At 41.8% G+C, this 12,509-nt stretch overlaps 1 protein-coding gene across 1 annotated transcript in view; it reads right to left on the bottom strand.

The window, feature by feature from the left end:
* The window catches only part of LOC136710466 (activin receptor type-1-like), a 50,035-nt gene extending 44,937 nt beyond the window's left edge, over window positions 1–5,098 (bottom strand). The window contains exon 1 of the mRNA XM_066685983.1: window positions 4,770–5,098. The gene's annotated coding sequence lies outside the window, so the exon portion shown is untranslated. The remainder of the gene's footprint in view (window positions 1–4,769) is intronic.
* Window positions 5,099–12,509: the final 7,411 nt, after the last annotated feature.

Here is a 12,509-nt window from a genome sequence, read left to right as displayed (position 1 = left end):
TTATGATTCGAGAGGAATCCGAGTTACGAGTTAGCTTACGCCACCCGCCACTAGGTGGCCCAGCGAACGTTCAGTTCACATGGTTATCTTGCTGTGCTAGCGTCTCCGTCACATTGCTGTTTTTTGTAACATTAAGTGTGTAGTAAGTTAGTTAACGAAAAAGTTAGTTAAGAAAAACTCCCCCAACTTCCTCCACCTCCGTCAGCTTTACATTCTCTTATTCTTTTATACGTTATTCATTATTTATAAAGTACATTCTTATTTAAAAACATGCAACAAAACAATTGGTGTGTTTTTGGGGGCTTATTACTGTACACTTTATACAAAATAAAAGTGTCAAAACACAACACGGGACAAACAACAATTAGGAAGCCCCTATTAGTTGAGCTGCATTGGCTACCGTTAGCTGCTCGCATCAAATTTAAATCACTAATGATGACCTTCAGAGCATTCACTGGCTCTGCTCCCATCTTCCTCAACAGACTCTTAAAACCATACGTTCCTCAAAGGAGCGCCAACTAACACGACCAACCCCCCGTACAGGTCAGTCGAGGCTATTCTCATCTCTGGTACCACGCTGGTGGAACGAGCTTCCGAGCACTAACAGAGCTACAGGAACCCTCTCTGCATTCAAGAAATCCTTGAAGACCCAACTCTTCCGAGAGTATCTTTGATGCACGTTTACGATTACTTCCCCGACATATCTGTAGAAATCGTGCTGTAGTTTGAATGTTAGATCCTGCTTCCAAAAGCAAGTCGCTTTTGGATAAAGGCGTCTGCCAAATGCATAAATGTAAATGTAAATTGTTAAAAACTGTATTTATAAGAACATCGTGACCAAAATTTAACATTGGACCTGTTAAAATTGCAGCGTAAAATACAGCTTCTACGCCAAAGATCTGTAGCAGTTTCACTGAGAAAATAAATCTTAATTGCTGTTACATTTTGTCATAAAATAATCAATAAATCATCACAGCTATAAATGGGTTTTAACCAGGGCCCATAAGCGTTAACAGCCTGGGGTCCGTCAAACAGGGAGTTCATTTAAAAAGCTTCATTTTTAATATGGGGACAGATATTTGTGTTAAAAATAAGCAGTAGACAAACAGCCTCAAATCCAAAAAAACACTTGTGTAATGCACTCAGCACGTTATCCATGTTTGTGAACGCAGAACTAATTTTCTATAATAAACCCACACGGTCGATCCATAGTGTTCCATCACGCCTTGCTCCGAGATTCTGAATGGCCTCTGTCCTCACATTTTAGACACGAACTGTTAACAACACTTATCGTGTTCATCAGTGACGCCGTGCCTCGTTCTCCACAGAAAAACCTGTCTGAACACATCCCTGACCAGACCCCTCCTGAACAAATACACAAACACCTGGCTCATAATCACAAACGCAGACAATGCATGAGTTTATGGGAGAGCTGCACTGTGTGGGTCCCGCATCGTAACCCAGCCCACTACAGGAGCTCAGCCAAAGCCTGACTGAGGACAATCGCCTGTCTGAGCTAAGACTGGAGCAGTCAGAAAATTAAAAAATAGAACATTTACATTGGCACATTTTGACTCAATATATAACCCTCAAAAACCTACAAACAACACACATTCTAATTTCCCCAATCCTTTCTTCACAAAAGACTCTCTCACACACACACACACACACACACAAGGAGACTCACCAAACAGGCTTTAAGGCCCCGCTAGAGGAATCAAATCTTCAAAGCCTCCGTATGAATGTTTGCATGAATTACATCTCGTTTTCAGAGAGGCTGTTCGAGCTGCTGTTGGAATTAAGCTAAATTTTAAGCCAAACGAATGATGTGAAGCCAAACCCAACCTCTACAAAATATTTATGGGAATCTTTTATGTTACAGAATGAAAAAAGGCAAATGTTTAGAAAAACACACATAAGCCTCAGGAAGGCAGTGCTGACATGCGCGTATAAAAATCTGTGGATTAGGAGTAACGAAGGACACTCAGCACATTTTGTTTAACTTAATTAGTAGCTGAGGGTTTAAACTATATCAGCTGATACACTTCTGGAATTAATTTCCAAACAGACTGGAACAGACACGTTTCATAAGACAGTCACCCGGAGGAAACCCACGCAGACACAGGGAGAACACACCACACTCCTCACAGACAGTCACTCGGAGGAAACCCACGCAGACACAGGGAGAACACATCACACTCCTCACAGACAGTCACCCGGAGGAAACCCACGCGGACACAGGGAGAACACACCACACTCCTCACAGACAGTCACCTGGAGGAAACCCACGCAGACACAGGGAGAACACACCACACTCCTCACAGACAGTCACCCGGAGGAAACCCACGCAGACACAGGGAGAACACACCACACTCCTCACAGACAGTCACCCGGAGGAAACCCACGCAGACACAGGGAGAACACACCACACTCCTCACAGACAGTCGCCCGGAGGAAACCCACGCAGACACAGGGAGAACACACCACGCTCCTCACAGACAGTCACCCGGAGGAAACCCACGCAGACACAGGGAGAACACACCACACTCCTCACAGACAGTCACCCGGAGGAAACCCACGCAGATACAGGGAGAACACACCACACTCCTCACAGACAGTCACCAGGAGGAAACCCATGCAGACACAGGGAGAACACACCTCACTAATTTTTTGGACATATTCAATACCTAAAGAGCAATGAACAACATTATGTTTCATTAAATAAAGAGCAGTGCAAAAAAAGTCAAACTAAAATATCTTCCATAAATTCCAAACATTTTTTGTGTTTTAAATGTGGCACCACTGTTTGTCTTTTGTCTTGATTTCCTACTAATGTCCAACTAGTGTCAGACCGCACCGACCTCATAAATAAAGCTCAAATCACATTCGCCAACACCTCTCTGGCCCTGAAATTAAAGTGTTAAGCGATGAATGAGGTGTGCGTGTCTCTCCCTTCCCTCGTCCCTCCCAGTCTGAGGCTATTGTAATGCCGAGGGCACAGCATGGGGCTGATGGACGCTCACGGCCTGGCTGAGAACCGAACCCGCTGTCCAGCGCCGCATGACAAAGGCCCAATAACAAGGTGCCGATTGATGGCCGGCTCACACTTGCGTCCTGCAGGCAGTCTGCAAACATCAGCAAAACCACTTCCACCAAACAGCGAGATCCAAACACATTAATCTCATTAAATCACTGTACGATTATGAGCCCTCTTTACTAATGTCCAGAGTAGTTACACACAGCTGACCCACGTGGTTTTAAAGTAAGAACCAACTAAGCTGGCTTTTCACAGAGTTAGAAAATAATAAATAAACAGGACGATGTAAATGAGCAGCCGTTATATTTAAAGAGACAGTAAAACTAAATTCAGGAAGTGAGCAGAACACTGTGAAACCTTGAATGCACAGATTTATTTGTATTTTATAAAGATATTGTAAGTCATCTACATATAATGCAAACTACTAAACTACCACCAACACTACTGCCGTCAACAGGCAATTATTATAATATTAAAGCATTAATGTGCAGTATAATGGGGTTTAAACGTCCTGTGAGCTTTTTATAAAGATGAATAGAACTTTATTCACATTTGTGTTTTTCTTTGGAGGTTTCATTGAGGCTTGTTGCTGTTGCTCAGCGTGCACTTTAATTTAGACACAGTACATTAACACAATCAGCTGGACCTTCCTTCTCCACCAAACTCAGGAATTTCTCTGTATCTGACACGATCTCCGCAGAATCGACTTTAACACGTCTTCTTGAGAAGATTTCAGAGCTGGACACTGACAGGCGACGTGAGCACAACGCCCAGGGATTTATCCAGTTCTTTGTTGATCACACACACACACACTACTGTGCAAAAGTGTTAGACACCAGAGATAACAATTTAAAAAGCTATGTATCTGAGCAGTAAGTGTTTATTTGCTGAAAAAACAGACAACAAGTAACGCCCCTCATTAGAATAAACCCAATCACATTCCTCCAGTGTGATCCTCTGTGTGTGAATGTGTTTAACTTTGTCCAAGTCTCTCCTCGTGGAGTGTGTATTATTTGAGGTGATCATCCAGTGCCTAGTTTTAGTGGTGAATCAATAATGATTTTAAATAATAAGGAGAATCTGAACCAAACACTGTTCTTCAAACTCACTCTCACCCACTGCTTTATAGAGAAACATTATCTTATATTTCTGATGTGTTTTATATTATTATTAGTCTGTGTTTACTGTGATTATATAGAACTTTATACCAGCCCCACACTCACTGAGGAGGCTTTAGTTTAAATATATATCACTATCTCAGGGCCCTAAGACCTCAGCACAGAGCTGTGAGTGAATAAAGATGGTAATATTTAAAGGGGATGTGTGTATAAAACACGCTGAACTAATTTCACTGTCTAATGGAACCAAACATCTTCACAAAGAAGCACAGTGTGTGAGTGAAGGCTAATGCAGTAAATTACTGAGGTAGCACTGACAAAAACAATATCACTATTAGCGATATAACGTGTAAATGTAGCAGTATTCTTTATATGGCGAGTACAAGCAGAAGTATTACACCTACATTTCAATGCAAAGCCCAAACTCCCAGAATTCATTAAGAGTCTGAACAGCAGCCAAACACAAGTTAATGACTGCTGCAGACAGAGAGTCTGAGTCTGAGAACAGCGTCGCCACTAAAACCAATAAAACACAAGAAACAAACAGGGCTTCTTCATGAAGGAGATCTGATTAAACACAAACACAGATCACAGACACAGAGAATGAGTCTTACCTCACTTACAAACCCCAGGGAATTCACCAAGTGCTTTAAAAAAAAAGAAAAGTCCGAGTTATTTCTGGTAAGACGACCCCAGCTAGTCCTGCGCCGGCGGTGCGTCCATTCCTCTGAACAAGTCTCTCACACACGGCTTAAACTCGCCTTAAAACACTTAAAAAAGATAAACGTCTCAGGCTCCGGTAACAAACACCACGCTGCCGCTTCCATAAAGTTCACTCACTCCGAAAAAAAAGCGCTATTAAAGCCGCCTAAGGCGCGTTGACTGAAAGGTGATCCGCTGTCCGACAGAGCGACCCACTACACTCCTCCTACACCGTGGATGAACCGACAACCGACTCGCGGATGAATCGGTTCAATCTGATTGATTCCCTTTCTTAGACCAATCAACCGACTCACTGAATCAAACCGAGTTCTGCAGAAAAACTGGTTCATACAGTTTCTTTTTAAACAGTCACAACAACAGTTAGCTATAAACAGACCAGCCATAATATTAAAACCATTTTTTGTGCCGTCATTGTCCATCTTATCAGTGTGTTTAGATGACAGTAGTGAATCAAATACACCAGAGTTTTTAATCACTCTGTAGACACATCTACCGCCATGTAAATGAGAGACTGCTTATATGTTGCTACACAGTATTGTTGGCCATCCTCTAGTCCTTTAAGGATTCTGCCCACATATTGGTTTGGTTGATTATTCTCAGTGCAGCAGTGACACTGAAGTGTTTAAAAGTGATTCCTGCTTGATGGTGGCCCTTATATATCCATTGATTACACCAGGTAAGAGTGTGCTGATATATTCAGAGCAATAGATGGACCACTGTCTGTAATTGTATGTGGTAAGTGGAGCTAATAAACTTGAAAAATAAAGTAGAAACAAGGAAGTAGTTTTAATGTTATTGCTGGTCTATGTATGATGACCACAGTGTAATTGTCTCTATAATTTAAACATAATTGTAGTTTTATGATGATTAATTTGCCCTAAGATTTAAATAAAAGGCATAAAATCACCTCTTCAATAAAAACAGCAGCTGTCATTAATAATATACATATTTCAGCATAATCATAAATGTTGATTGACAAGAAATAATGTTACAGGTGACTTTAATAGATGTGGCCTATTATAATTATGTCTTCAATAAATAAAACACAAGCACCTCTGCACGTCCTTTTATTTGCTGAAAACCTAAATCAATCTTAATAATAACATACTTAATAATACAATAATTATTAAACACAAACCGCTAACAGTACGAGCAACTTCTCGTTTTCCTCTCTGTAATTTTAAATTTGTCCAAAAGAATAAATAAAAAACAGGAGATACAAAGCATGGGAAATCAGTGGAATAAGTCAAACGGTAGAACAAGAAAGAAAGAGAAAAAAAGAATAAAGAGAAGGGAAAGAAAAAAGAACTATTATTCAATAATGAGGAATTTAGCCAATGGCTGTTATCTTCTCTTTATTGTATCGCTGAATCATACAGTTCGTAAGAATCGACTCTGAGAACGGAATCGAACAAGGCTCTGTAATTAGAAGCCTATTAGCGCATCATTTCCTTTCCCACCGCAGCGAGAGCCAATAGGGACACAGCCACAGATCCACACTCCGAGAGGCTTCACTGAAGCCTTCAACACAAGCCGCTGAGAATTTTAACATTCTCTACTTACCTTCACTATCTGTGGCTTTGATATGAATTTGGACTGGGAAGCACTTTTTAATTTACATTTCTGTATTAATCGATTAATTGATTACTTTATTTATTTTTTCTATCTATCTTTCTTTTTTTGTTTGACATGGTGGCACAATACTCATCGTTGCTGTCACACAGCTGCTGGGTCCTGGGGTTGTGTTTATTTGAGCCTGGCCTTGAGGCATTCTCTGAGGAGTTGTGTGTGTTCTCCCTGTGTCTTCATGGGTTTCCTCTGGTTTCCCACCACAGTCTAAAAAACACGATGGCAGGTGGACTAGCTAATCAAAAGTGTCCACAGGTGTGAGTGTGTGTTGCCATGGTATATATAAAAGTGTGTGTGTGTATATATATATATATATTTATTATCTGCTGACACATATGTATCGAATATCATTATGCATCCCTATAATTACTTTGTTGGGTTTATCACATTTCTGTGTTCTATATTTAGCTTGTCTATCTGTAATCTTTTTAGAACATGAGTCACTGTCTGGTCTGATGTTATCTTTAATGACATTACAGGTCGAGCCAGAAAAGGGCCTGGGTTTGGAGGTTAGGTTACAGAACATTTGCATCTGTCCTGAAAAAAAATAACGCCATTAAGTCAGTCATGGTAATAAGAAAGTCACGTTATATAACATCATTATGCGTTGCTCCCTCTTAAAGGGGCCCTGTCTCATAGCTGTGACTTAACATTTTATAATAACGACTTAACCTCCCTATGACTAGAGAGCGAATATTTCAGCAAATATAGGCAACTTTTCTGAACATGAAGTGCTGAACCCAGCAAACACACATTTTCATAAAGTTGCCGGTTTCCTCCCATCCAGTTCAGGGTCGCGGTTGGGTCCACAGCCGACCTGGAATCACTGGGCGGAAGGCGGAAATACACCCTGGAGGGGGCGCCCCTGGATTCAGTTCCCTAGAATAGTGCACTGTATAGTGGTATAGTGAGTAAAATAGGGAATACGTGACTAAGGAGCCATTTCGGTCATTAATATGATACTAATCCATTATTTTGAGATAATAAAGCACAATTATGAGGATATTTACATAATATTACTTACTAAATGGCCATGTTTTTATTTTTCATTTGCTGATATAGGCCTCCACACATAGAAGGTTGCAGGCCTTTCCCAGTTCTCGTTGAGAGGAGCTAGCAATTAGCATCGGGATGTTACGTCCCCGTGAAAGCTATAAACTACCTGTTTAATGACGCTGCCCAATTAATGTGACTTGCTGTGAAGAGCTTGGGGAAATTATCCCACGGTCATAGGGTTTTTTTTTTTATTATTTTGTATTTTTATTTCTTGGTTTTGTGGAGTGAATCTTACTGTGAAAATATCCGTGGCCCAAAAGTTCTCGCTTCTGGTTTGTTTCCATGGTGACGGCAGGGTTAATGAATTTAGCCGTTACCAAAAAGCACAAGCACGGTTAGCTTTAAAATATGTTTTAAAGACAAGACAAACACAACTTTTACATTTTTATTGTTTTTTTCTTATTTGTAAACTCATATTTTAGACTATAAACTTCACAATATGTGCAAAAGTTTGTGATATAAGCTATTTTAAAATACCACTCTGGCCATCATTCAAACCACAATCTCTGTTTATCAAAATGATTTATAATATATTTCTGAGGAAACAGATCCTTTAAAAATGTTTAAGATGTAACTGTACATGTTCACCTTCATGTAATATATGGGCAGATTTATGAATTTGCCTTTAGTCCCCATCACTGTCTTCACCCACCTCTCTGCTGTTTGCCTGAAAGCCCTGCATTTTGGTTTTTTTTTTTTAAAAGAAACTTTTCAGCTTTTTTACACTGCAGCTTCAAGGTGAAAATACATATTTTGCACAAAAATACCACTTTTATAGATGTTTATGTGGGGTTTTGTCAGTTCTCGATATAGGCTTAGGTTTATGTATTTAAAAAGTATGAGGTGCATTTTAAAATTAAGCTGGTTACTATATTTGTGGGAAGCGCATAGTTTTTAGTGTGTAAAATGTTTGTAGTTTATTCACAGAGCACTAACACTCCTATCACATGACTTTAAATAGCATATTCTGATGCATGTGCAAAAGCTCTACTCAAGCCTAGGCCCTTGTGCTCTGGCTGCCGGGAATAACTTTGGAAGAAATACATTTACAATGTACTATACACTTAGTTCTATTTCATAACTTGTTAGAAGTGAAATAGATGTAAAATTCCTCAGTATTTTGTTTTGCTTGAATGGAGGGATCCTCTGAGGTAGCCCCAGAGGCAGCAGAGACTGTCCAGTGTATTTAGATTTACCTCCATTTTAAAAGGTAAGTTTATTTATATCCACAGATCTCCAGCGCTTTGGACCTTTTTAAACAAAGCAGTTTGAATTCTAAAGTGTGAGTTTTATATCTGTCCTTGAATACATTCAATAATCTTCTTTCTGATCTTACAGTCTACACATACACTGTGAATTGATATCATTATTTTGTCCCTTTCTCAGGCCTTTCATATCTGCAGGAAAGGAAATTGAAGTCCTGAGATCCTTTTGAAGGCAGAGAGAGAATTTTATTGGCTCTTCTGCCTGGTTTATTGTCAGCCCTTACACAAGAAATAAACACAGTGACTAAGGTGTCCAGTCTGTAATGGGTATCTCTCTCATTCTCTCTCTCTCTCTCTCTCTCTCTCTCTCTCTCTCTCTCTCTCTCTCTAATGGTTTTCTACTTTCAGCTGTACAAAAAGAGCTGCCCCAGACCTCATGAGTTATGAAGAATTCCAGAAAAGCGTGATGGGCCGTGTGGAGACCGGATACTCCCTCTGGGCGTGAGTGGAAGTGAGCTTTGGGAGAGTGAGGCTGATAGCTTTTACCGCAGGGGAAGGGAAGGTGACTGGAGAGATCATATCAATCCCACTCTAATGCTCATCTTTCACTGCTGCTCGAAGGCCAACACTCTCGTGGTCAGTGTGGGATCAGATTTTTCTCCAGGCGTTTAGCAAGACAATTGGTTAGGTTTATTAATAGTGAGTATCATCACAGGCCCTGACGGGAATTGTTGCACACGGCAGGCTCATTACTGACATCGCAATACAGCTAAAACGGATTACGAGAAAGTATGACGCTGGAAAAGGTCAGAACCTTTGTGTTTTACCTGTGAGTTAAATAAATGTACTTGATATTATATGAGTGTGGTCATTTTTTTTATCCTTTCTATGGAGCACTGCCATAGAGAAAAGATTTTCCATTGTTGGCAGCTGGATAGAGCAAAATGTGGCTGGTCCAGCAGTCAGCGAGAACTGGTTTGACAGCCTCTGGCTTAAATAACCTTTCACACACTCATTCATTCATTCATTCATTCGTTCATTCATTATGATTTGTGTCACGGTGGTCTGTAGAATACCAGGGGATCACTGGGCACCCAGCAGGAATACACCCAGCACAGGGGACCACTCCATCACAGGGATGAAGCACTTTTCAAGCATTGGTTTTTAGAAGCTCAGTTAAAAGCTTCTTTAAACTGTTATGATCTTCTGTGCCTTTGCTACCAATATTCTTTGGTTTTACATTTTTATTCATGTGTGTCATGTTTTTTTGACTGCTCCTGACAGTCTCTTAGGCCAATATTTGTACGGGTCTATTTCAAGGCAGACCAGTAATGTTCCATATGTTACTAAGTCTTTGTAACTTTTAGAATTCTGGATTCTCTGTCAGAGTTGTTTACGTCTGAACATGGACACAATGGCCCTTCTTCATCAAAGCTACATAAAAACAATCCACTGTGCGAAGGAGGGAATTAACTGCAGTGTTAGGGTTACTGGAATGTATAAAAGGTGAAATAAATTTTCAGGACGCTTATCAGGGTAAAGTAATTGAATGAATGAGTCTTACGACTGTTGAACTGAATATGATAGAGTAGTGATATACAAACTACATGTATTTAATTTATTCTGTAATATTCAAATGTGTTTATTACTGCTGTATCAATGTTAACATTTACACAAACTGTTCTACACCCCAGTCTTAAAACTTAAAATTAGCTTTCCTGGGTTTCCTCCGGGTGACTGTCTGTGAGGAGTGTGGTGTGTTCTCCCTGTGTCTGCGTGGGTTTCCTCCGGGTGACTGTCTGTGAGGAGTGTGGTGTGTTCTCCCTGTGTCTGCGTGGGTTTCCTCCGGGTGACTGTCTGTGAGGAGTGTGGTGTGTTCTCCCTGTGTCTGCGTGGGTTTCCTCTGGGTGACTGTCTGTGAGGAGTGTGGTGTGTTCTCCCTGTGTCTGTGTGGGTTTCCTCCGGGTGATTGTCTGTGAGGAGTATGGTGTGTTCTCCCTGTGGCTGTGTGGGTTTCCTCCGGGTGACTGTCTGTGAGGAGTGTGGTGTGTTCTCCCTGTGTCTGTGTGGGTTTCCTCCGGGTGACTGTCTGTGAGGAGTATGGTGTGTTCTCCCTGTGGCTGTGTGGGTTTCCTCTGGGTGACTGTCTGTGAGGAGTGTGGTGTGTTCTCCCTGTGTCTGCGTGGGTTTCCTCCGGGTGACTGTCTGTGAGGAGTGTGGTGTGTTCTCCCTGTGGCTGTGTGGGTTTCCTCCGGGTGACTGTCTGTGAGGAGTGTGGTGTGTTCTCTCTGTGTCTTCGTGGGTTTCCTCCGGGTGACTGTCTGTGAGGAGTGTGGTGTTTTCTCTCCGTGTCTGTGTGGGTTTCCTCCGGGTGATTGTCTGTGAGGAGTATGGTGTGTTCTCCCTGTGGCTGTGTGGGTTTCCTCCGGGTGACTGTCTGTGAGGAGTGTGGTGTGTTCTCCCTGTGTCTGTGTGGGTTTCCTCCGGGTGACTGTCTGTGAGGAGTATGGTGTGTTCTCCCTGTGGCTGTGTGGGTTTCCTCCGGGTGACTGTCTGTGAGGAGTGTGGTGTGTTCTCCCTGTGTCTGTGTGGGTTTCCTCCGGGTGACTGTCTGTGAGGAGTGTGGTGTGTTCTCCCTGTGGCTGTGTGGGTTTCCTCCGGGTGACTGTCTGTGAGGAGTGTGGTGTGTTCTCCCTGTGTCTGTGTGGGTTTCCTCCGGGTGACTGTCTGTGAGGAGTGTGGTGTGTTCTCCCTGTGGCTGTGTGGGTTTCCTCCGGGTGACTGTCTGTGAGGAGTGTGGTGTGTTCTCTCTGTGTCTGCGTGGGTTTCCTCCGGGTGACTGTCTGTGAGGAGTGTGGTGTGTTCTCCCTGTGTCTGCGTGGGTTTCCTCCGGGTGACTGTCTGTGAGGAGTGTGGTGTGTTCTCCCTGTGTCTGCGTGGGTTTCCTCCGGGTGACTGTCTGTGAGGAGTGTGGTGTGTTCTCTCTGTGTCTGCGTGGGTTTCCTGCCTTGCGCATAATCAGAATGCCCACTGTAACCTAGAAACATTTTTTATAAAGCTCCATCGAATACCTTTGGAATAACACTTTTCTGTCTTAATGCCATCAAAGAAAGAAATGTTTCAAGGTCCAATCAAGCAGGGTAGCCGCTGTTACTGTATGAACGGGTGAAACTCCCTATAGATTACTATAATGTCAGAAGAAATATTACAGGTGAAGATTTCCACAAACCTAAAAACATGTAGTGCCAACAGCAGAAAACCAGCCAGAGGAAAACATTGGGAAAAACTGCCAGTCATCCTAAAAGCTGAGGAAAAAGACACTTCATCTTGTGCTTCTGCGCTCAGCCACTAGATGGCAACCTTCTTTTCTTGTAGCTCCTGAAGTTCACACACTCTAAAATGAATTTAAATGGGTGTTTTTGAGTGAAATTAGTGGCTGTTTTTTACGTTTTTGTAAACACACTTCACCTTTGGACTTGGACAGAACATTGCTATGTACTGAGAGATCTGTAGCATTATGCAAGAGGTTGGGAGGAGAGTGAGGTCACTGCCGTTAAGCCACACTTTTATTGACCTTGTGACTGCATGGTAAGAAATGTCAGTTTGATAACAGAGAGTTCACCTGACTTACAGAAACCATTTGTTGATATTGAGGATTTGGCAAAGGTTCATCGTTATTTATTCACTTAGACACAAAGTGTTATTTTCCTTTAATGGGAATGCATCTGAGACATGTTTTTT

The sequence above is a fragment of the Hoplias malabaricus genome, chromosome 12 (genome assembly GCF_029633855.1).
Source record: "Hoplias malabaricus isolate fHopMal1 chromosome 12, fHopMal1.hap1, whole genome shotgun sequence".
In the NCBI taxonomy this organism is placed as follows: Eukaryota; Metazoa; Chordata; class Actinopteri; order Characiformes; family Erythrinidae; genus Hoplias; species Hoplias malabaricus.
The sequence above is the reverse complement of the archived record's forward strand: the minus strand, read 5'-3'. Positions and strand labels throughout refer to the sequence as shown.